The 27045-nt window shown below is 45.6% G+C and overlaps 1 protein-coding gene across 8 annotated transcripts in view; it reads right to left on the bottom strand.

The window, feature by feature from the left end:
• AGO2 (argonaute RISC catalytic component 2) overlaps positions 1-27045 on the bottom strand; it is a 107961-nt gene that overhangs the window by 15686 nt on the left and 65230 nt on the right. The window lies entirely within an intron of this gene.

Below are 27045 nucleotides of genomic sequence, written 5' to 3'. Positions count from 1 at the left end.
GTGGAATTATATACTTAACAAAAAAGTGTGAAACAACTGAAATTATGTCTTATATTCTAGGTTCTTCAAAGTAGCCACCTTTTGCTTTGATGACTGCTTTGCACACTTTTGGCATTCTCTTGATGAGCTTCAAGAGGTAGTCACCGGGAATGGTTTTCACTTCACAGGTGTGCCCTGTCCGGTTTAATAAGTGGGATTTCTTGCCTTATAAATGGTGTTGGGACCATCAGTTGTGTTGTGCAGAAGTCTGGTGGACACACAGCTGATAGTCCTACTGAATAGACTGTTAGCTGCTTTTTTCTTGTAATAATACAAATTCTAAGTAAAGAAAAACGAGTGGCCATCATTACTTTAAGAAATGAAGGTCAGTCAGTCTGAAAAATTGGGAAAACTTTGAAAGTGTCCCCAAGTGCAGTGGCAAAAACCAGCAAGCACTACAAAGAAACTGGCTCACGTGAGAACCACCCCAGGAAAGGAAGACCAAGAGTCACCTCTGCTTCTGAGGAAACAAGTTAACAGCAGCTCAGATTAAAGACCAGGTCAATGCCACACAGAGTTCTATCAGCAGACACATCTCTACAACAACTGTTATGAGGAGACATTGTGCAGCAGGCCTTCATGGTAAAATAGCTGCAAGGAAACCACTGCTAAGGACAGGCAACAAGCAGAAGAGACTTGTTTGGGCTAAAGAACACAAGGAATGGACATTAGACCAGTGGAAATCTGTGCTTTGGTCTGATGAGTCCAAATTTGAGATCTTTGGTTCCAACCAGTGTCTTTGTGTGACGCAGAAAAGGTGAACGGATGGATTCTACATGCCTGGTTCCCACCGTGAAGCATGGAGGAGGAGGTGTGATGGTGTGGGGGTGCTTTGCTGGTGACACTGTTGGGGATTTATTCAAAATTGAAGGCATACTGAACCAGCATGGCTACCACAGCATCTTGCAGCGACATGCTGTTCATCCGGTTTGCATTTAGTTGGACCATCATTTATTTCTCAACAGGACAATGACCCCAAACACACCTCCAGGCTGTGTAAGGGCTATTTGACCAAGAAGGAGATGACCTGGCCTCCACAGTCACCAGACCTGAACCTAATCGAGATGGTTTGGGGTGAGCTGGACTGCAGAGTGAAGGAAAAAGGGCCAACAAGTGCTAAGCATCTCTGGGAATTCCTTCAAGATTGTTGGAAAACCATTCCCGGTGACTACCTCTTGAAGCTCATCAAGAGAATGCCAAGAGTGTGCAAAGCAGTCATCAAAGCAAAATGTGGCTACTTTGAAGAACCTAGAATATAAGACATAATTTCAGTTGTTTCACACTTTTTTGTTAAGTATATAATTCCACACGTGTTAATTCATAGTTTTGATGTCTTCAGTGTGAATGTACAATTTCATAGTCATGAAAATACAGACAAATCTTTAAATGCGAAGGTGTGTCCAAACGTTTGGTCTGTACTGTATATATGATATATATACGATTATATATATCTATATATCTCTCTATCTCAAAAGAAGGCAGCACTCCAAACGCTTTTCAAAGTGAAAAAAAGTAGGATTTATTCAGCCTACATCTCTGTGCAATGTTTCGGCTCACACTGAGCCTTTTTCAAGCAGTGAGTGGTACCAATAGCAGTGGTTTTATACGCATAATCTACAATCATTTGCATAATTGTTCATAAAACATTACTACATATATAAATATTACATTATGTGCATATATATTATATTATCTGTGCCATCATTAAAGTGCATTGTGCTAACGTGCTAGTGTAATTATATACCCTCGTGTCGTTTTTTTCAAGCTCTCTTATTGGGTGCAAACTTCCATTAATTCTTTCATATGTCCATCTTATATCATTAATATTTTGTACTTATTATGTTTCCTTACCCTGCCGCACAGAGCACACCACATGGAGGAAGCTAACCGCCATCATCGGCGTTCCCTTGTTCCTACTGCGCATGTCTCAGCGTCATAACATTGAGTCATAGCCTGTCAGCCAATCCAGAGCCTCCTAACTATTGGCTGACAGGCTATGACTGAATGTTATGACGCTGAGACATGCGCAGTAGGAACAAGGGAACGCCGATGATGGCGGTTAGCTTCCTCCATGTGGTGTGCTCTGTGCGGCAGGGTAAGGAAACATAATAAGTACAAAATATTAATGATATAAGATGGACATATGAAAGAATTAATGGAAGTTTGCACCCAATAAGAGAGCTTGAAAAAAACGACACGAGGGTATATAATTACACTAGCACGTTAGCACAATGCACTTTAATGATGGCACAGATAATATAATATATATGCACATAATGTAATATTTATATATGTGGTAATGTTTTATGAACAATTATGCAAATGATTGTAGATTATGCGTATAAAACCACTGCTATTGGTACCACTCACTGCTTGAAAAAGGCTCAGTGTGAGCCGAAACATTGCACAGAGATGTAGGCTGAATAAATCCTACATATATATATATATATATATATATATATATATATATATATATATATATATATATATATATATATATATATATATATATATATATATATATATATATATATATATATATATATATATATATATACATACATACATACATACACATACATACATCAGGGGCTCCGCAAACGCAACGTGACGCCCGCAGATCATTCCATCAAAGTCTGCATTCCAAAATGGCGCTCCTTCCTTTCAGAGCTCTGCCATGAGCCCAAACTGTGGTTCCCCCACATATGGGGTATCCGAATACTCAAGACAAATTGCACAACAACTTTTGCAGTCCAATTTCTCCTGTTACAATTGGGAAAATAAAAAATTGGAGGCGAAAAGATCATTTTTGTGAAAAAAATATTTCATTTTATATTTTTATGGCTCTACATTATAAACTTATGTGAAGCACTTGGGGGTTCAAAGTGCTCACCACACATCTGGATAAGTTCCTTTGGGGGTCTTAACGAAATGGGGTCACTTGTGGGGGTTTCCACTGTTTAGGCACATCAGGGGCTCTAAAAAGGTAACATGGCGTCTGATCTCAATTCCAGCAAATTCTGCAATGAAAAAGTCAAATGGCGCTCCTTCCCTTCCAAGCTCTGCCATGCGCCCAAACAGTGGTTTACCCCCACACATAGGGTATCAGCGTACTCAGGACAAATTGTACAACTACTTTTGGGGTCCAATTTCTCCTGTTACCCTTGGTAAAATAAAACAAATTGGATCTGAAGTAAATTTTTTGTGAAAAAAAGAAATGTTTATTTTATTTTATTTTTTTTCAAACATTCCAAAAATTCCTGTGAAGCACCTGAAGGGTCAATAAACTTCTTGAATGTGGTTTTGAGCACCTTGAGGAGTGTAGTTTTTAGAATTGCGTCACTTTTGGGTATTTTCTATCATATAGACCCCTCAAAGTGACTTCAAATGTGATGTGCCCCCTAAAAAAAATGGTTTTGTTAAAATAGTTGAAAAAATGAGAAATCGCTGATCAACTTTTAACCCTTATAACTTCCTAACAAATTTTGGATCAAAAATTGTGCTGATGTAAAGTAGTCATGTGGGAAATGTTAATTATTAACTATTTTGTGTGCTATAGCTCGCTGATTTAAGGGCATAAAAATTAAAAGTTGGAAAACTGCAAAATTTTCGCCAAATTATCTTTTTTTTTACCACACAAAAAAAACGCAAATGATAGAGGGAATTTTACTGCCATCATAAAATACAGTATGTTACGAGAAAACAATCTCAGAATCAGTGGAATCCGTTGAAGCGTTCCAGAGTTATTACCTCATAAAGGGACAGTGGTCAGAATTGTAAAAATTGGCCGGGTCAGAAAGGTGAAAACAGGCTGGGTCTTGAAGGGGTCAATATCACCCCCTGCCTCAACATAGACAAATCGGTACACCCTCAAAAGAAAGACAATACCCGATCACTCTTTCTGGCGGGTTCTGCCACCTCTGAGCGGGATTACACCTTCTACTCACAGAGGGGACTCCAGAATTGGTCTAATGGTCACAGGTAAATGGTTATTACAGGATATCCAAAGAGCCACAATAGGGAACATCACCTGGTCGGATCACGCCCCCATCTCCTGCCAAATTACAGAGGGATACAACTACCTGACATATTCCCCATGGAGAGTAATTATTTGATCACATCCCACAAAATAAAGCCCCAATTACAGGAAATATTAACAAAATATTTCACAATCAATAACACACCTGATGTGTCCTCACCAACAGTATGGTGCGCTCACAAGGCCGACATCCGGGGTAAACTACTTCAAATAGCGTCCCAAAATAATAAAAAAAAAGATTAAGCCAAATAGAGGAAATTAATCAGAACATAGCAGCACTAGAAGAGACGCACAAACACAGTTCTCCATTAATTACAGAAACTATACCAACTGCTTCAACATAAATACAAACACAATCTACGGAAAAGCCAAATATTACTGGCAGGGAAACAAAGTGGGCAAAATATCAGCCAACAAAATCACAGCCAAAATGACCAAACAAAGGCTATCCCACATACAGAATGACCCCAAAAAATAATATAACCCTAATGAGATTGCCAATACCTTCTCAAATGACTACTCATCCCTCTACAATCTAAAGGAAAACATCTCAATACCACAACCCATCCCCCAACAACTAAACCAATTCTTAGACCGTACAACTCCCCAAAATACCAGAGGACATATTACATATATTAAACCAACCAATATCCCAGGCGGAAATACAGCAAACAACTAGAGAAAGGAAAAATAATAAGTCCCCGGTCCTGACGGGCTAACGAGCAAATACTTCAAAACATTTTAATACATACTAATCCCTCACACGACATCAATTTTCCAAAATTTATGCAAACCGGGAAAATACAGAAGAATGATCCAGGCAATAATTACACCCCTCACAAAACCAGGAAAAACCCCTGATCAGACCGTCAATTTTAGGCCGATATCATTATTGAATAAGGACCTAAATATCTACTCCAAAATCATAGTTACCAGGATCTCAGAAATAATTCCGGCCTTAGTGCAAAAAGATCAAGTGGGTTTTGTTAAATCTAGACAGACCTTGGATGGTACGAGGAGGAGGATCGATATCATCCATATATCCTGGGGGGCGGACCCCCTCTATGCTCCTTTCTTTGGATGCCGAGGTGTTCGATCGGGTGCATTGGGGGTTTCTGTTTGAAGTATTGTCCAAATTTGGAGGTAACATACTCTGAGCGATTACTCCTCTGTACTATAACACAGTGATTTTCAACCAGTGTTCCGCGGCACACTAGTGTGCCGCGACACATGGTCGGGTGTGCCGCGGGGAAAGTTCCCCAAACTATGGTGCCCGACCCAAGACGCCTATGTGGCGTCATGGAAAGATCGTGTCCCTGCAGATCGGGTGAAAGGGTTAACTCCAATTTCACCCGATCTGCAGGGACAGGGGGAGTGGTACTTCAGCCCAGGGGGGGTGGCTTCACCCCCCGTGGCTACGATCGCTCTGATTGGCTGTTGAAAGTGAAACAGCCAATCAGAGCAATTTGTAATATTTCACCTATGAAAATGGTGAAATATTACAATCCAGCCATGGCCGATGCTGCAATAGCATCTGCCATGGCTGGAGACCCCGATCTGAACCCCCCCCCCCCCCACACACCGATCGCCTCCCCAGTCGTCCTTTCTGCCCCGATCTCCTGTCCGCTCCCCTCCTCCCTCCTGCCCGCTCCCCTGATCTCTCCCCCCGCCCCGTGTTCCGATCCCACCCCCCCCCATACTTACCTAGCTCCGATGTCCCTCCCGGTGTCCGGCTGTCTTCTCCATGGGCGCCGCCATCTTGGAAAATGGCGGGCGCATGCGCAGTGCGCCAGCCGAATCTGCCGGCCGGCAGATTTCCTGTACATTTTGGTCGCTGTGATAAGTTCTATCACAGCAATCAAAATAAAAAAAAATTGTAAATAACCCCCCCCCCCTTATCACCCCCATAGGTAGGGACAATAATAAAATACAGAAAATATAATTATTTTTGGGGTAGGGCTAGGGTGGCACTTAGGGCTAGGGTGGCACTTAGGGCTAGGGTGGCACTTAGGGCTAGGGTGGCACTTAGGGCTAGGGTGGCACTTAGGGCTAGGGTGGCACTTAGGGCTAGGGTGGCACTTAGGGCTAGGGTGGCACTTAGGGCTAGGGTGGCACTTAGGGCTAGGGTGGCACTTAGGGCTAGGGTGGCACTTAGGGCTAGGGTGGCACTTAGGGCTAGGGTGGCACTTAGGGCTAGGGTGGCACTTAGGGCTAGGGTTGCACTTAGGGCTAGGGTTGCACTTAGGGCTAGGGTTGCACTTAGGGCTAGGGTTGCACTTAGGGCTAGGGTTGCACTTAGGGCTAGGGTTGCACTTAGGGCTAGGGTTGCACTTAGGGCTAGGGTTGCACTTAGGGCTAGGGTTGCACTTAGGGCTAGGGTTGCACTTAGGGCTAGGGTTGCACTTAGGGCTAGGGTTGCACTTAGGGCTAGGGTTGCACTTAGGGCTAGGGTTGCACTTAGGGCTAGGGTTGCACTTAGGGCTAGGATTGCACTTAGGGCTAGAATTACGGTTGCAATTAGGGTTAGGCTTGGAATTAGGGTTAGAATTAGGCTATGTGCACACGGTGCGGATTTCCACCATTCCTGCCAGGATATCCCTTTTGTGTTTATCGAAACAGGCCCAGGTTTCACACTGAGTGAGTATAAATATATTTAGAATCTATATTATTAACTATATGTAGATTATGTACTGTTTTAGTGTCATTTTGTGCCATTTTGGTTGGTGGTGTGCCCCGGGATTTTTTAAGTATAAAAAGTGTGCCGCGGCTCAAAAAAAGGTTGAAAATCACTGCTATAACACATCAGCCTCAGTTCGGGAATGATGTCAGAGACATTTAATATCACTAATGGCACAAGGCAGGGGTGCCCACTCTCTCCTCCAATAGTCACGCTAAGACTTCTTTTACATAGATTTCTATGGGGCCGCAAAAACTGGCCGCAATAATTCCACGGTGCGCCGTATAGCCGTATTTACAGCCGTGAAAAAAGATCAAGCCTGCTCGATCTTTTTCACGGCTTACTGACAAGGCCCCCTTTGAAAATCAATGGGGCCCGCAAAACAACGGAAGCTTGTTTTTGCGGTGCACCATAACTTCCGGTTTTGCGGAATGCCTTTTTTTTCTCTCCAATACTTACCGTATATACTTGAGTATAAGCCGAGAATTTCAGCCCAATTTTTTAGGCTGAAATTGCCCCTCTCGGCTTATACTATAATAATAATAATTTAATTTATACAGCGCCAACATATTCCGCAGCGCTTTACAAATTATAGAGGGGACTTGTACAGACAACACATTATAGAATAACAGAAATCACAGTTCAAAACAGATACCAGGAGGAATGAGGGCCCTGCTGCTCGCAAGCTACAAACTATGAGGAAAAGGGGAGACACGAGAGGTGGATGTTAACAATTGCTTTAGTTATTTGGACCAGCCATAGTGTAAGGCTCGGGTGTTCATGTAAAGCTGCATGAACCAGATAACTGCCTAAGTATGTAGCAGTACAGACACAGAGGGCTATTAACTGCATAAAGTGTATGAGAACATGATGCGAGGAAACCTCATTATGGGTTTTCGTTTTTTTTTTAATAGGCCACACAGGGATAGTTAGGTTAATGCATTGAGGCGGTAGGCCAGTCTGAACAAATGAGTTTTTAGGGCGCGCTTAAACCTGTGGGGATTGGGGATTAATCGTATTAACCTGGGTAGTGCATTCCAAAGAAACGGCGCAGCACGTGTAAAGTCTTGGAGACAGGAGCGGGAGGTTCTGATTATTGAGGATGCTAACCTGAGGTCATTAGCGGAGCGGAGGGCACGGGTAGCGTGGTAGACTGAGACTAGAGAGGAGATGTAGGGTGGTGCTGAGCCATGGAGTGCTTTGTGGATAAGGGTAATAGTTTTGTACTGGATTCAGGAGTGGATGGGTAACCAGTGTAATGACTGGCACGAGGTAGAGGCATCGGTGTAACGGTTGGTGAGGAATATGATCCTGGCAGCAGCATTCAGGACAGATTGGAGCGGTGAGAGTTTGGTAAGAGGGAGGCCGATTAGTAGAGAGTTACAACAGTCCAGACGAGAATGAATAAGTGAGACAGTAAGAGTTTTTGCAAAGTCGAAAGTAAGAAAAGGGCGAATTCTAGAAATGTTTTTGAGATGCAGATAAGAAGAGCAGTCCAGTGATCGGATGTGGGGGGTGAATGAAAGCTCGGAATCAAGGATGACCCCAAGGCAGCGGGCATGTTGCTTTGGAGTAATGGTGGAACCACACGGAGATGGCAATGTCAGGCAAAGGTAGGTTAGTAGAGGGAGAGAACACGAGGAGTTCAGTTTTTGACAGGTTCAGTTTCAGATAGAGGGAGGACATGATGTTAGAGACAGCGGTAAGACAATCACTGGTGTTTTCTAAGAAGGTCGGCGTGATAACTGGAGAAGAGGTGTATAATTGGGTGTCGTCAGCATAGAGATGGTACTGGAAACCAAATCTACTGATTGTTTGTCCAATAGGGGCAGTATACAAAGAGAAGAGGAGGGGGCCTAGGACTGATCCTTGAGGAACCCCAACAGTAAGGGGAAGGTGAGAGGAGGAGGAACCAGCAAAACATACAGTGAAGGATCGGTCAGAGAGATAGGAGGAGAACCAAGAGAGAACGGTGTCCTTGAGGCCGATGGAGCGGAGCATAGTGAGGAGGAGCTGAAGATCCACAGTGTCGAATGCTGTGGAGAGATCCAAGAGAATTAGCATGGAGTAGTGACCATTAGATTTAGCTGTTAGGCTACGTTCACATTTGCGTTCTGCAGCGCAGCGTCGCCGCATGCGTCATGCGCCCCTATATTTAACATGGAGGCGCATGGGCATGCGTTGCACTTGCGTTTTGTGACGCATGCGTCACTGTGGTACATGCGTCAGGGCGCAGAGGACGCAGCAAGTTGCAGTTTTTTCTGCACCCAAAACCATGCAAAAGCGGACGCATGCGTCACAAAACGCTGCGTTGTGCATGCGTTTACATTTGCGTTGTGCGTTGCGTCGCCGACGCTGCGGAGCACAACGCAAATGTGAACGTAGCCTTAGTAGATCATTAGAGACTTTAGTGAGGGCAGTTTCAGTAGAGTGTAAAGAGCGGAAACCAGATTGAAGAGGGTCGAGAAGAGAGTTATCGGAGAGATAGCGGGTAAGACGGGAGTGGACCAGGCGTTCGAGGAGTTTAGAGATACTAGATACTAGAGTCATTCCCAGGGGTCGGAAGGGGAGGGGGATCGGCAGCTGTGTAATAATACTCACCTGCTCCTGTTGCGGTGCCCCTAGTCCACCGGCGCCGGCAGCTTCTTCCTGTAGTGAGCGGTTACATGGTACCGCTCATTACAGTAATGAATATGGACTCCACTCCCATAGGGGTGGAGCCGCATATTCATTACTGTAATGAGCGGCACCATGTGACAGCCCAATACAGTAAGAAGCTGCCGGCGCCGGAGAACCAGGGACACCGCGCCAGGAGCAGGTGAGTATAAGGCAGTGCGCGCTATTCACCTGCTCCCCGTTCCACCGTCGGCGCCACTGTGTCTTCCCCGTCCTCTGCAGTGACGCTCAGGTCAGAGGGCGCGATGACGCGATTAGCGTGCGCACCGCCCTCAGCCTGAACAGTCAGTGCAGAGGACGGGGAAGACACAGCGGTGGCCATCGGTGGAACGGGGAGCAGGTGAATATAGCAAGTGCCGGAGGCCTGAGAGGCGAGTATGTGATTTTTTTTCTTTCTCGCAGCAATAACATATGGGGCAAATGTCTGTATGGAGCATCTTATGGGGCCATGTGCAGCATTATATGGGGCAAATATCTGTATGGGGCCATGTGCAGCATTATATGGGGCAAATATCTGTATGGAGCATCTTATGGGGCCATAATCAGCATTTGGCAGCATTGTATGGGGCATGTTTTAATATGGAGCATCTTATGGGGCCCATCAAACTGTATGGAGCATTATTTGGGGCGTATTTTGTATAGAGCATTATATGAGGCCATCATGAACTGTATGGAGCATTATATGGGGCTCCTGATTCAATATGGATATTCAAAAACACTTAAACTACTGATATCTCAATTAATTTTACTTTTATTGGTATCTTTTTATTTTTTAAATTTACCGGTAGCTGCTGCATTTTCCACCCTAGGCTTATACTCGAGTCATTAAGTTTTCCCAGTTTTGTGTGGCAAAATTAGGGGGGTCGGCTTATACTCGGGTCAGCTTAAACTCGAGTATATACGGTATTCCATAGTAATGGAGATCTGAAAAACAGAGATCCACAAGTTTTTTACGGTCCGTTATTGCAGCAGAAAGTAAAAATTGAGGAGATATAGCCTGCAAAAAAGTCCTGCAGTAACAGGCCCGGTAAGTGTAAAAGAAGCCTAATAGAACCTCTAGCAGAAAAAAAATAAAATCAGATCACATCCTGGAATAACCAATATTAAAGTTGGTAATGTAGAGCACAAAATCAGTCTGTTTCCTGACGACATCATTCTATCCCTTATCAATCCTGAAGAGTCGCTCAATAGAGTAATGGAAGCGATAGACTCATTCACCCGAGAATCATATTATAAATTAAATATCCCCAAATGCCAAATTTTAAATCTAACACCCTCCATACCACACCCTATAAACCTAAAAGCCAAAAAAACCCTTTAAATGGGACAATGAAAACATAACATATCTGGGAACACGATTAGCAATCTCAGCAGATAAAATCTCTCACTAAATTATGAGACAAAAGCTCAAAGGTGACATGCTGCGCATGAAGCAACAAGACAGGTCCTGGTTAGGAAGAATAGAGTCCGTAAAAATGTTCATAATTCCTCAAATATTATGTTTTCTGCAACTTCCCTATCACAGCTCCCTGAAAATACTCAAAGAATTACACACCATCATATTAAAGTATATAGCAGGAAAAATAGCAAAGAGGCAAGGCAGCCATAATATACATCCCAATAACAGAAGGAGGACTGGGCTGCCCCTCAGTGGTGAGATACTATAGAGCAGCCATATTATACATCCCAATAACAGAAGGAGGACTGGGCTGCCCCTCAGTGGTGAGATACTATAGAGCAGCCATATTATACATCCCAATAACAGAGGGAGGACTGGGCTGTCCCTCAGTGGTGAGATACTATAGAGCAGCCATATTATACATCCCAATAACAGAAGGAGGACTGGGCTGCCCCTCAGTGGTGAGATACTATAGAGCAGCCATATTATACATCCCAATAACAGAAGGAGGACGGGCCTGCCCCTCAGTGGTGAGACACTATAGAGCAGCCATATTATACATCCCAATAACAGAGGGAGGACTGGGCTGCCCCTCAGTGGTGAGACACTATAGAGCAGCCATATTATACATCCCAATAACAGAGGGAGGACTGGGCTGCCCCTCAGTGGTGAGATACTATAGAGCAGCCATATTATACATCCCAATAACAGAGGGAGGACTGGGCTGCCCCTCAGTGGTGAGATACTATAGAGCAGCCATATTATACATCCCAATAACAGAAGGAGGACTGGGCTGCTCCTCAGTGGTGAGATACCATAGAGCAGCCATATTATACATCCCAATAACAGAAGGAGGACTGGGCTGCCCCTCAGTGGTGAGATACTATAGAGCGGCCATATTATACATCCCAATAACAGAAGGAGGACTGGGCTGCCCCTCAGTGGTGAGATACTATAGAGCAGCCATATTATACATCCCAATAACAGAAGGAGGGCTGGGCTGCCCCTCAGTGGTGAGATACTATAGAGCAGCCATATTATACATCCCAATAACAGAGGGAGGACTGGGCTGCCCCTCAGTGGAGAGATACTATAGAGCAGCCATATTATACATCCCAATAACAGAAGGAGGACTGGGCTGCCCCTCAGTGGTGAGATACTATAGAGCAGCCATATTATACATCCCAATAACAGAGGGAGGACTGGGCTGCCCCTCAGTGGTGAGACACTATAGAGCAGCCATATTATACATCCCAATAACAGAAGGAGGACTGGGCTGCCCCTCAGTGGTGAGATACTATAGAGCAGCCATATTATACATCCCAATAACAGAGGGAGGACTGGGCTGCCCCTCAGTGGTGAGATACTATAGAGCAGCCATATTATACATCCCAATAACAGAGGGAGGACTGGGCTGCCCCTCAGTGGTGAGACACTATAGAGCAGCCATATTATACATCCCAATAACAGAAGGAGGACTGGGCTGCCCCTCAGTGGTGAGATACTATAGAGCAGCCATATTATACATCCCAATAACAGAAGGAGGACGGGGCTGCCCCTCAGTGGTGAGATACTATAGAGCAGCCATATTATACATCCCAATAACAGAGGGAGGACTGGGCTGCCCCTCAGTGGTGAGATACTATAGAGCAGCCATATTATACATCCCAATAACAGAGGGAGGACTGGGCTGCCCCTCAGTGGTGAGATACTATAGAGCAGACATATTATACATCCCAATAACAGAGGGAGGACTGGGCTACCCCTCAGTGGTGAGATACTATAGAGCAGCCATATTATACATCCCAATAACAGAGGGAGGACTGGGCTGCCCCTCAGTGGTGAGATACTATAGAGCAGCCATATTATACATCCCAATAACAGAAGGAGGACGGGGCTGCCCCTCAGTGGTGAGATACTATAGAGCAGCCATATTATACATCCCAATAACAGAAGGAGGACGGGGCTGCCCCTCAGTGGTGAGATACTATAGAGCAGCCATATTATACATCCCAATAACAGAAGGAGGACTGGGCTGCCCCTCAGTGGTGAGATACTATAGAGCAGCCATATTATACATCCCAATAACAGAGGGAGGACTGGGCTGCCCCTCAGTGGTGAGATACTATAGAGCAGCCATATTATACATCCCAATAACAGAAGGAGGACTGGGCTGCCCCTCAGTGGTGAGATACTATAGAGCAGCCATATTATACATCCCAATAACAGAGGGAGGACTGGGCTGCCCCGCAGTGGTGAGATACTATAGAGCAGCCATATTATACATCCCAATAACAGAGGGAGGACTGGGCTGTCCCTCAGTGGTGAGATACTATAGAGCAGCCATATTATACATCCCAATAACAGAGGGAGGACTGGGCTGCCCCTCAGTGGTGAGATACTATAGAGCAGCCATATTATACATCCCAGTAACAGAAGGAGGACTGGGCTGCTCCTCAGTGGTGAGATACTATAGAGCAGCCATATTATACATCCCAATAACAGAGGGAGGACTGGGCTGCTCCTCAGTGGTGAGATACTATAGAGCAGCCATATTATACATCCCAATAACAGAGGGAGGACTGGGCTGCCCCTCAGTGGTGAGACACTATAGAGCAGCCATATTATACATCCCAATAACAGAGGGAGGACTGGGCTGCCCCTCAGTAGTAAGATACTATAGAGCAGCCATATTATACATCCCAATAACAGAGGGAGGACTGGGCTGCCCCTCAGTGGTGAGACACTATAGAGCAGCCATATTATACATCCCAATAACAGAGGGAGGACTGGGCTGCCCCTCAGTAGTAAGATACTATAGAGCAGCCATATTATACATCCCAATAACAGAGGGAGGACTGGGCTGCCCCTCAGTGGTGAGACACTATAGAGCAGCCATATTATACATCCCAATAACAGAAGGACTGGGCTGCCCCTCAGTGGTGAGATACTATAGAGCAGCCATATTATACATCCCAATAACAGAAGGAGGACTGGGCTGCCCCTCAGTGGTGAGATACTATAGAGCAGCCATATTATACATCCCAATAACAGAGGGAGGACTGGGCTGCCCCTCAGTGGTGAGACACTATAGAGCAGCCATATTATACATCCCAATAACAGAAGGACTGGGCTGCCCCTCAGTGGTGAGATACTATAGAGCAGCCATATTATACATCCCAATAACAGAGGGAGTACTGGGCTGCCCCTCAGTGGTGAGATACTATAGAGCAGCCATATTATACATCCCAATAACAGAGGGAGGACTGGGCTGCTCCTTAGTGGTGAGATACTATAGAGCAGCCATATTATACATCCCAATAACAGAGGGAGGACTGGGCTGCTCCTCAGTGGTGAGATACTATAGAGCAGACATATTATACATCCCAATAACAGAAGGAGGACTGGGCTGCCCCTCAGTGGTGAGATACTATAGAGCAGCCATATTATACAACCCAATAACAGAGGGAGGACTGGGCTGCTCCTCAGTGGTGAGATACTATAGAGCAGACATATTATACATCCCAATAACAGAAGGAGGACTGGGCTGCCCCTCAGTGGTGAGATACTATAGAGCAGCCATATTATACATCCCAATAACAGAGGGAGGACTGGGCTGCCCCGCAGTGGTGAGATACTATAGAGCAGCCATATTATACATCCCAATAACAGAGGGAGGACTGGGCTGTCCCTCAGTGGTGAGATACTATAGAGCAGCCATATTATACATCCCAATAACAGAGGGAGGACTGGGCTGCCCCTCAGTGGTGAGATACTATAGAGCGGCCATATTATACATCCCAATAACAGAGGGAGGACTGGGCTGCTCCGCAGTGGTGAGATACTATAGAGCAGCCATATTATACATCCCAATAACAGAAGGAGGACTGGGCTGCCCCGCAGTGGTGAGATACTATAGAGCAGCCATATTATACATCCCAGTAACAGAAGGAGGACTGGGCTGCTCCTCAGTGGTGAGATACTATAGAGCAGCCATATTATACATCCCAGTAACAGAAGGAGGACTGGGCTGCTCCTCAGTGGTGAGATACTATAGAGCAGCCATATTATACATCCCAATAACAGAGGGAGGACTGGGCTGCCCCGCAGTGGTGAGATACTATAGAGCAGCCATATTATACATCCCAATAACAGAAGGAGGACTGGGCTGCCCCTCAGTGGTGAGACACTATAGAGCAGCCATATTATACATCCCAATAACAGAAGGACTGGGCTGCCCCTCAGTGGTGAGACACTATAGAGCAGCCATATTATACATCCCAATAACAGAAGGAGGACTGGGCTGCCCCTCAGTGGTGAGATACTATAGAGCAGCCATATTATACATCCCAATAACAGAGGGAGGACTGGGCTGTCCCTCAGTGGTGAGATACTATAGAGCAGCCATATTATACATCCCAATAACAGAAGGAGGACTGGGCTGCCCCTCAGTGGTGAGATACTATAGAGCAGCCATATTATACATCCCAATAACAGAGGGAGTACTGGGCTGCCCCTCAGTGGTGAGATACTATAGAGCAGCCATATTATACATCCCAATAACAGAGGGAGGACTGGGCTGCCCCTCAGTGGTGAGATACTATAGAGCAGCCATATTATACATCCCAATAACAGAGGGAGGGCTGGGCTGCCCCTCAGTGGAGAGATACTATAGAGCAGCCATATTATACAACCCAATAACAGAGGGAGGACTGGGCTGCTCCTCAGTGGTGAGATACTATAGAGCAGACATATTATACATCCCAATAACAGAAGGAGGACTGTGCTGCCCCTCAGTGGTGAGATACTATAGAGCGGCCATATTATACATCCCAATAACAGAGGGAGGACTGGGCTGCCCCTCAGTGGTGAGATACTATAGAGCAGCCATATTATACACCCCAATAACAGAGGGAGGACTGGGCTGCCCATCAGTGGTGAGATACTATAGAGCAGCCATATTATACATCCCAATAACAGAGGGAGGACTGGGCTGCCCCTCAGTGGTGAGATACTATAGAGCAGCCATATTATACATCCCAATAACAGAGGGAGGACTGGGCTGCCCCTCAGTGGAGAGATACTATAGAGCAGCCATATTATACATCCCAATAACAGAGGGAGGGCTGGGCTGCCCCTCAGTAGTGAGATACTATAGAGCAGCCATATTATACATCCCAATAACAGAAGGAGGACGGGGCTGCCCCTCAGTAGTGAGATACTATAGAGCAGCCATATTATACACCCCAATAACAGAGGGAGGACTGGGCTGCCCCTCAGTGGTGAGATACTATAGAGCAGCCATATTATACATCCCAATAACAGAGGGAGGACTGGGCTGCCCCTCAGTGGTGAGGTACTATAGAGCAGACATATTATACATCCCAATAACAGAAGGAGTACTGGGCTGCCCCTCAGTGGTGAGGTACTATAGAGCAGCCATATTATACATCCCAATAACAGAGGGAGGACTGGGCTGCTCCTCAGTGGTGAGATACTATAGAGCAGCCATATTATACACCCCAATAACAGAGGGAGGACTGGGCTGCCCCTCAGTGGTGAGATACTATAGAGCAGCCATATTATACAACCCAATAACAGAGGGAGGACTGGGCTGCCCCTCAGTGGTGAGATACTATAGAGCAGCCATATTATACATCCCAATAACAGAAGGAGTACTGGGCTGCCCCTCAGTGGTGAGGTACTATAGAGCAGCCATATTATACATCCCAATAACAGAGGGAGGACTGGGCTGCCCCTCAGTGGTGAGATACTATAGAGCAGCCATATTATACATCCCAATAACAGAGGGAGGGCTGGGCTGCCCCTCAGTGGTGAGGTACTATAGAGCAGCCATATTATACATCCCAATAAATGGAGGGCTGGGCTGCTCCTCAGTGGTGAGATACTATAGAGCAGCCATATTATACATCCCAATAACAGAGGGAGGACTGGGCTGCCCCTCAGTGGTGAGATACTAAGGAGCAGCCATATTATACATCCCAATAAAGAAAGGAGGACTGGGATGCCCCTCAGTGGTGAGATACTATAGAGCGGCCATATTTTACATACCAATAACAGAAGGAGGACGGGCCTGCCCCTCAGTGGTGAGATACTATAGAGCAGCCATATTATACATCCCAGTAACAGAAGGAGGACTGGGCTGCTCCTCAGTGGTGAGATACTATAGAGCAGCCATATTATACATCCCAATAACAGAAGGAGGACTGGGCTGCCCCTCAGTGGTGAGGTACTATAGAGCAAACATATTATACATCCCAATAACAGAGGGAGGACTGGGCTGCCCCTCAGTGGTGAGATACTATAGAGCGGCCATATTATACACCCCAATAACAGAAGGAGGACGGGGCTGCCCCTCAGTGGTGAGATACTATAGAGCAGCCATATTATACATCCCAATAACAGAGGGAGGACTGGGCTGCTCCTCAGTGGTGAGATACTATAGAGCGGCCATATTATACATCCCAATAACAGAAGGAGGACTGGGCTGCTCCTCAGTGGTGAGATACTATAGAGCGGCCATATTATACATCCCAATAACAGAGGGAGGACTGGGCTGCCCCTCAGTGGTGAGATACTATAGAGCAGCCATATTATACATCCCAATAACAGAAGGAGGACTGGGCTGCCCCTCAGTGGTGAGATACTATAGAGCAGACATATTATACATCCCAATAACAGAGGGAGGACTGGGCTGCCCCTCAGTGGTGAGATACTATAGAGCAGCCATATTATACATCCCAATAAAGAAAGGAGGACTGGGCTGCCCCGCAGTGGTGAGATACTATAGAGCAGCCATATTATACATCCCAATAACAGAAGGAGGACTGGGCTGCCCCTCAGTGGTGAGATACTATAGAGCAGCCATATTATACATCCCAATAACAGAGGGAGGACTAGGCTGTCCCTCAGTGGTGAGATACTATAGAGCAGCCATATTATACATCCCAATAACAGAGGGAGGACTGGGCTGCTCCTCAGTGGTGAGATACTATAGAGCAGCCATATTATACATCCCAATAAAGGGGGACTGGGCTGCTCCTCAGTGGTGAGATACTATAGAGCAGCCATATTATACATCCCAATAAAGGGGGACTGGGCTGCCCCTCAGTGGTGAGATACTATAGAGCAGCCATATTATACATCCCAATAAAGAAAGGAGGACTGGGCTGCCCCTCAGTGGTGAGGTACTATAGAGCAGCCATATTATACATCCCAATAAAGAAAGGAGGACTGGGCTGCCCCTCAGTGGTGAGGTACTATAGAGCAGCCATATTATACATCCCAATAAAGAAAGGAGGACTGGGCTGCCCCTCAGTGGTGAGATACTATAGAGCAGTCATATTATACATCCCAATAAAGAAAGGAGGACTGGGCTGCCCCTCAGTGGCGAGATACTATAGAGCAGCCATATTATACATCCCAATAACAGAGGGAGGACTGGGCTGCCCCTCAGTGGTGAGATACTATAGAGCAGCCATATTATACATCCCAATAAAGAAAGGAGGACTGGGCTGCCCCTCAGTGGTGAGGTACTATAGAGCAGCCATATTATACATCCCAATAAATAAAGGAGGACTGGGCTGCCCCTCAGTGGTGAGATACTATAGAGCAGTCATATTATACATCCCAATAAAGAAAGGAGGACTGGGCTGCCCCTCAGTGGCGAGATACTATAGAGCAGCCATATTATACATCCCAATAACAGAAGGAGGACTGGGCTGCCCCTCAGTGGTGAGATACTATATAGAGCAGCCATATTATACATCCCAATAACAGAAGGAGGACTGGGCTGCCCCTCAGTGGTGAGATACTATAGAGCAGCCATATTATACATCCCAATAAAGAAAGGAGGACTGGGCTGCCCCTCAGTGGTGAGATACTATAGAGCAGCCATATTATACATCCCAATAACAGAAGGAGGACTGGGCTGCCCCTCAGTGATGAGATACTATAGAGCAGCCATATTATACATCCCAATAAAGAAAGGAGGACTGGGCTGCCCCACAGTGGTGAGATACTATAGAGCGGCCATATTATACATCCCAATAACAGAGGGAGGACTGGGCTGCCCCTCAGTGGTGAGATACTATAGAGCAGCCATATTATACATCCCAATAACAGAAGGAGGACTGGGCTGTCCCTCAGTGGTGAGATACTATAGAGCAGCCATATTATACATCCCAATAACAGAGGGAGGACTGGGCTGTCCCTCAGTGGTGAGATACTATAGAGCAGCCATATTATACATCCCAATAACAGAAGGAGGACTGGGCTGCTCCTCAGTGGTGAGATACTATAGAGCAGCCATATTATACATCCCAATAACAGAAGGAGGACGGGGCTGCCCCTCAGTGGTGAGGTACTATAGAGCAGCCATATTATACATCCCAATAACAGAGGGAGGACTGGGCTGCTCCTCAGTGGTGAGATACTATAGAGCAGCCATATTATACATCCCAATAACAGAAGGAGGACTGGGCTGCCCCTCAGTGGTGAGATACTATAGAGCAGACATATTATACATCCCAATAACAGAAGGAGGACTGGGCTGCCCCTCAGTGGTGAGATACTATAGAGCGGCCATATTATACATCCCAATAACAGAAGGAGGACGGGGCTGCCCCTCAGTGGTGAGATACTATAGAGCAGACATATTATACATCCCAATAACAGAAGGGGGACTGTGCTGCTCCTCAGTGGTGAGATACTATAGAGCAGCCATATTATACATCCCAATAACAGAAGGAGGACGGGGCTGCCCCTCAGTGGTGAGATACTATAGAGCAGCCATATTATACATCCCAATAACAGAGGGAGGACTGGGCTGCCCCTCAGTGGTGAGATACTATAGAGCGGCCATATTATACATCCCAATAACAGAGGGAGGACTGGGCTACCCCTCAGTGGTGAGATACTATAGAGCAGCCATATTATACATCCCAATAACAGAAGGAGGACTGGGCTGCCCCTCAGTGGTGAGATACTATAGAGCAGCCATATTATACATCCCAATAACAGAAGGAGGACTGGGCTGCTCCTCAGTGGTGAGATACTATAGAGCAGCCATATTATACATCCCAATAACAGAGGGAGGACTGGGCTGCCCCTCAGTGGTGAGATACTATAGAGCAGCCATATTATACATCCCAATAACAGAGGGAGGACTGGGCTGTCCCTCAGTGGTGAGATACTATAGAGCAGCCATATTATACATCCCAATAACAGAAGGAGGACTGGGCTGCTCCTCAGTGGTGAGATACTATAGAGCAGCCATATTATACATCCCAATAACAGAGGGAGTACTGGGCTGCCCCTCAGTGGTGAGATACTATAGAGCAGCCATATTATACATCCCAATAACAGAAGGAGGACTGGGCTGTCCCTCAGTGGTGAGATACTATAGAGCAGCCATATTATACATCCTAATAACAGAAGGAGGACTGGGCTGCCCCTCAGTGGTGAGGTACTATAGAGCAGACATATTATACATCCCAATAACAGAGGGAGGACTGGGCTGTCCCTCAGTGGTGAGATACTATAGAGCAGACATATTATACATCCCAATAACAGAAGGAGGACTGGGCTGCTCCTCAGTGGTGAGATACTATAGAGCAGCCATATTATACATCCCAATAACAGAAGGAGGACTGGGCTGCCCCTCAGTGGTGAGATACTATAGAGCAGCCATATTATACATCCCAATAACAGAGGGAGGACTGGGCTGCTCCTCAGTGGTGAGATACTATAGAGCAGCCATATTATACATCCCAATAACAGAGGGAGGACTGGGCTGCCCCTCAGTGGTGAGATACTATAGAGCAGCCATATTATACATCCCAATAACAGAAGGAGGACTGGGCTGCCCCTCAGTGGTGAGATACTATAGAGCAGCCATATTATACATCCCAATAACAGAGGGAGGACTGGGATGCCCCTCAGTGGTGAGATACTATAGAGCGGCCATATTATACATCCCAATAACAGAGGGAGGACTGGGCTGCCCCTCAGTGGTGAGATACTATAGAGCAGCCATATTATACATCCCAATAAAGGGGGACTGGGCTGTCCCTCAGTGGTGAGATACTATAGAGCAGCCATATTATACATCCCAATAAAGAAAGGAGGACTGGGCTGCCCCTCAGTGGTGAGATACTATAGAGCAGCCATATTATACATCCCAATAACAGAGGGAGGACTGGGCTGCCCCTCAGTGGTGAGATACTATAGAGCAGCCATATTATACATCCCAATAACAGAAGGAGGACTGGGCTGCCTCTCAGTGGTGAGATACTATAGAGCAGCCATATTATACATCCCAATAACAGAAGGGGGACTGGGCTGCCCCTCAGTGGTGAGATACTATAGAGCAGCCATATTATACATCCCAATAACAGAGGGAGGACTGGGCTGCCCCTCAGTGGTGAGATACTATAGAGCGGCCATATTATACATCCCAATAACAGAAGGGGGACTGGGCTGCCCCTCAGTGGTGAGATACTATAGAGCAGCCATATTATACATCCCAATAAAGAAAGGAGGACTGGGCTGCCCCTCAGTGGTGAGATACTATAGAGCGGCCATATTATACATCCCAATAACAGAGGGAGGACGGGGCTGCCCCTCAGTGGTGAGATACTATAGAGCAGCCATATTATACATCCCAATAACAGAAGGAGGACTGGGCTGTCCCTCAGTGGTGAGATACTATAGAGCAGCCATATTATACATCCCAATAAAGAAAGGAGGACTGGGCTGCCCCTCAGTGGTGAGGTACTATAGAGCGGCCATATTATACATCCCAATAACAGAGGGAGGACTGGGCTGCCCCTCAGTGGTGAGATACTATAGAGCAGCCATATTATACATCCCAATAAAGAAAGGAGGACTGGGCTGCCCCTCAGTGGTGAGATACTATAGAGCAGCCATATTATACATCCCAATAACAGAGGGAGGACTGGGCTGCCCCTCAGTGGTGAGATACTATAGAGCAGCCATATTATACATCCCAATAAAGGAAGGAGGGCTGGGCTGCCCCTCAGTGGTGAGGTACTATAGAGCGGCCATATTATACATCCCAATAACAGAAGGAGGACTGGGCTGTCCCTCAGTGGTGAGATACTATAGAGCAGCCATATTATACATCCCAATAACAGAGGGAGGACTGGGCTGTCCCTCAGTGGTGAGATACTATAGAGCAGCCATATTATACATCCCAATAAAGGAAGGAGGACTGGGCTGCCCCTCAGTGGTGAGATACTATAGAGCAGCCATATTATACATCCCAATAACAGAGGGAGGACTGGGCTGCCCCTCAGTGGTGAGATACTATAGAGCAGTCATATTATACATCCCAATAAAGGAAGGGGGACTGTGCTGCTCCTCAGTGGTGAGATACTATAAAGCAGCCATATTATACATCCCAATAACAGAGGGAGGACTGGGCTGCCCCTCAGTGGTGAGATACTATAGAGCAGCCATATTATACATCCCAATAAAGGAAGGAGGACTGGGCTGCCCCTCAGTGGTGAGATACTATAGAGCAGCCATATTATACATCCCAATAACAGAGGGAGGACTCGGCTGCCCCTCAGTGGTGAGATACTATAGAGCAGCCATATTATACATCCCAATAACAGAGGGAGGACTGGGCTGCCCCTCAGTGGTGAGATACTATAGAGCAGCCATATTATACATCCCAATAACAGAGGGAGGACTGGGATGCCCCTCAGTGGTGAGATACTATAGAGCGGCCATATTATACATCCCAATAACAGAGGGAGGACTGGGCTGCCCCTCAGTGGTGAGATACTATAGAGCAGCCATATTATACATCCCAATAAAGAAAGGAGGACTGGGCTGCCCCTCAGTGGCGAGATACTATAGAGCAGCCATATTATACATCCCAATAACAGAAGGAGGACTGGGCTGCTCCTCAGTGGTGAGATACTATAGAGCAGCCATATTATACATCCCAATAACAGAGGGAGGACTGGGCTGCCTCTCAGTGGTGAGATACTATAGAGCAGCCATATTATACATCCCAATAACAGAAGGGGGACTGGGCTGCCCCTCAGTGGTGAGATACTATAGAGCAGCCATATTATACATCCCAATAACAGAAGGGGGACTGTGCTGCTCCTCAGTGGTGAGATACTATAGAGCAGCCATATTATACATCCCAATAACAGAAGGAGGACGGGGCTGCCCCTCAGTGGTGAGATACTATAGAGCAGACATATTATACATCCTAATAACAGAGGGAGGGCTGGGCTGCCCCTCAGTGGTGAGGTACTATAGAGCAGCCATATTATACATCCCAATAACAGAAGGAGGACTGGGCTGCTCCTCAGTGGTGAGATACTATAGAGCAGCCATATTATACATCCCAATAAAGGAAGGAGGACTGGGCTGCCCCTCAGTAGTGAGATACTATAGAGCAGTCATATTATACATCCCAATAAAGGAAGGAGGACTGGGCTGCCCCTCAGTAGTGAGATACTATAGAGCAGTCATATTATACATCCCAATAAAGGAAGGATGGCTGGGATGCCCCTCAGTAGTGAGATACTATAGAGCAGTCATATTATACATCCCAATAAAGGAAGGATGGCTGGGATGCCCCTCAGTGGTGAAATATTATAGAGCAGACATATTTGAACAATTAAGATTGATGTGGAATGATAAGGATAACAAACATTGGATAGAAATCGAGAGACGTCTCAAAGTCCCCCAATGTTGCATCTTTTTTTTTTTTAGTCACATATCATTGCCAGGACTAACCCCAGTGATGATAGGAAATTGCATCTGCCACCAACGGTGGAGGCAGCGCTGGGGTGTGGAGCATACTAATTAACAAACCACACACTATTAAATTGGTGCTCTCTAAAGCCCCCATAGAGACTTTGGAGCCGTGTATTCCAGACCTCCAGATCCAAAACTGGAAATCCCTGGGAGTCCTACTGATCGGGGACATGTATGAGGAGGGAATATTATCCTCCTCCTCTATGATCAGAGAGATACCAGATTCCACAAAAAGATTATAAATAAGACTTATTCTACAGGGCAAAAAAAACCAAAGAAATACTCTCAACCTTCCAAACTATATACCATGATACTCGCCTCAGCGCGACAGAGGACAGCGCTGTCCGTAATGCTGGAGGAGACGTTCCCCTCTCTAGACCTGCATCTCCCCAAATGGGAGAGGGGTCTACAATGTGGGATCAGCCCAGGGCAATAACGGACGTCCTTCTCAATGGTAGGGACACACTAAGTGCACAAACCACCTGCTATATAGGTGGTACCTCACACCATACAGATTGTCCCTGATCTACCGCATCTCCACAGATGTGTGCTGGAGGAGTGGAGACCATAACGCAGATATGATGCATGTCTGGTAAAATTGCCATGAGGTAAAGCAACTCTGGGACGCAATCTCCCATCTTGTGTTCCAGATTAGCGGTATCCCAATGAAAATTGAGAAAGAGCAGGCGCTTCTGGCCATTGACCTGCATTTGATTCCGTACAAGATCCGGACAGCGATTGTGCACATCCTTATAGCTACCAAAATTGAAGCGAGAAAGAAATGGCTTCATTCACCAATAATACAATTTCATATCTTAGGAAATGGGATAGCTGGCTATCATTCAGTTGCCTTTCTACCCAGTAAGAACAATCTTGCTTTCATCTGTCCATAGAACGTTCCGCCACTTCTTTTTAGGCCGGTCAATGTGTGCTTTAGCTAACTGTAACCTTTACAACATGTCTTTCTCAGCAATGGTACTTTACAAGGGTTTCTAGCGAATAGCTTGGCTTCATGTAGGCATCTTCTGATGGTTATAGGACTCGCAGGTAAGTGAAGATCTTCTGTGATCTCCCTGGAGCTGATCACTGGATGCTTCTTTGCCATTTTTTGTGATTCTATGATCGATGCGGATATTAGGGTTTCTTTTCCTACCACATGTTTTGGGTTTTCTTTGCCATTGTAAAGCATTGGAAATCTTTTTAGCCTAACAGCCAATTATTTATCCCTACTTTGTATGTTTTCCCCTCTCCAATAAACTTCTTGATCAAAGTTCTTTCTCCTTCAGCACAATGTCTGGAACGACCCATTTTACATACTGAGCAAGGGCTAGAACCAGTAGGTTTATTTGCTGCCCTCACTGACACCTGTTTCTTCACAAATTGGTGACTTCATTAAATGAACTCCACACCGTTATTCATTAGAACACCACTCATTAAGTCAATTATACTAAATTAGCAGCATGCATGAAATGGATGTTGATTGCCCATTACTCGCCTACACCTAGTCAATTTTTTCACATGCTGTATAATATTTTTTTTTACCAAAAAGTGATTAAAACACATTAGTGATGTTAGACTGCTATTTTGCACATAACTGTAGGTATGTGCCAACACTATCAGCACTGAGGACTAGCAGTGAGCAGACCAGTGGATGTTCGGGCTAGTCCGAACTTTAGTCCAAAAAGTTTGGTTCGGGTACCAGAATTTTACACCCAACCCTGTAAGTCAATGAAGACCTGAATTTTGGTGCTGTAAAATGGTCATATTAAAGGCTAGGGGGCTGAAAAAAAAAAAAGGAAGAGGCAAAATGGGGCTAAGAGCAGGACAATTGCCTGCAAACAAATGTGGACAGGGAAAAGACAAAGTAACAGAATAATAATAAAAAAAAAAACTTGAACCAGGAGGCTGAGGTTCAAGTGGAGGAGTGGATCAGTGCCTTGTGGGTATTTTTACTGTACTTGTTAATAAATAAATGAAAAACAATGTGGAGTTGCTCTATTTTTAATAACCAGCCAAGGGAAAGCAGTCAGCTGTGAGATGGTCTTATTATGCTGGTGAGGACCCAATATTCACGGAGACCTTCCTAGCCTGATAATATCAGCACCCAGCTCTCTGCTTTGCTGATTAATAAAACCGGGGCGACTCGCACCCCCCCATAAAAATTATGTGGGGCTCTGCCTATTTTTAATAACTAAGCTTAGCTAAGGCAAAGCAGACTGCTGGTGTCTGATATTAATAGGCTGGGAAGAGCCATGGATATTGACCCCTTCCCAGCCTAGTAAGATCAGCACTCAACCGTACCAGAAATAGCATATCCATTAGATGCACGCTAGATGGCACTTGGTCTTTGCTCTTCCACTGCAGCAGAGCAATAGTTTTTTGGGGTTGATGTCAGCTTTGTAGTGTCAGCTGGCATATAGCCCAGGAGATAGTAATAGAGAGGCATTTATCAACCACCCCTGTTAATAACCCTGTATTTAAAAATTAAACACACATGAGAAAAGTTTACTTGAATATAGACTCTCTGACAAATTACGAACCCCCTAGGCTTGATGCCAACTGATATTATATAGCTGACCTCAACCTCAACAAATATCCCAATTATAAATCGCACCAAGGCAATCAGAAAGAGCGAAGGTGAAGTGCCAAAATTGACACAGCTAATAGATGTGCTTTTTCAGGGGCGGCTGAGGGCTGGTTTTATTAGGCTGGGAAGGGAAAAATATTAATGGCCATTTCCAGCCTATTAATATCAGCTGCCAGCCTTCCCTTTGCAAAAAAAAAGGGGGACCCCAGATCGATTTTTTTTTTTTTTAATTATTTACTTTACCCTTTCCCCTCACTCAAGCAGTGTCCTTGACCCTACGCTAGTCAGAGCACAATGGCGGCACCACCAGTGATCTAGCATTTATACGGGCCGGGTCACGTGTTGTGCCTGCCAATACATGGCATGGCTGTGATAGCTCTGGAAATACCCAAAACTTGTTGATTGCCTTTCAACAAACTTTATTCGGCACCTTACTCGAATAGTAAAACGGACTTATGAGAAAGAAAAAAATTTGTGTTCCGAGTTAGACGCTAGACACTAGGTGTCCGGTACAAACCTAAACTTTACATTTCAGATTTGCACATTCCTACTGGTGAGCTACGCAATGTTAAAGGGGCTACATTCAAGCCCCCCCATAGCTGGATCGCTAGGTCAGGATCCTAAGCAGCGCTGCAGTCCTCTTGCATTTGAGGATCATTCACGATATGGGCAAGCATAATTTTTGTTGTGAGTTGGGAGTTAATTTAAAAATTAATTTTCCTCTTCTGGACAATCCATTTAAAAAAATGTTCTGCTTAGCTAACGCTGCAGTGAGATCACACAATGTATATACATCAGAAAAT

Source organism: Ranitomeya variabilis, chromosome 6, assembly GCF_051348905.1.
Source record: "Ranitomeya variabilis isolate aRanVar5 chromosome 6, aRanVar5.hap1, whole genome shotgun sequence".
Lineage (NCBI taxonomy): Eukaryota > Metazoa > Chordata > Amphibia > Anura > Dendrobatidae > Ranitomeya > Ranitomeya variabilis.
This window is presented reverse-complemented; position numbering and strand designations above follow the sequence as displayed.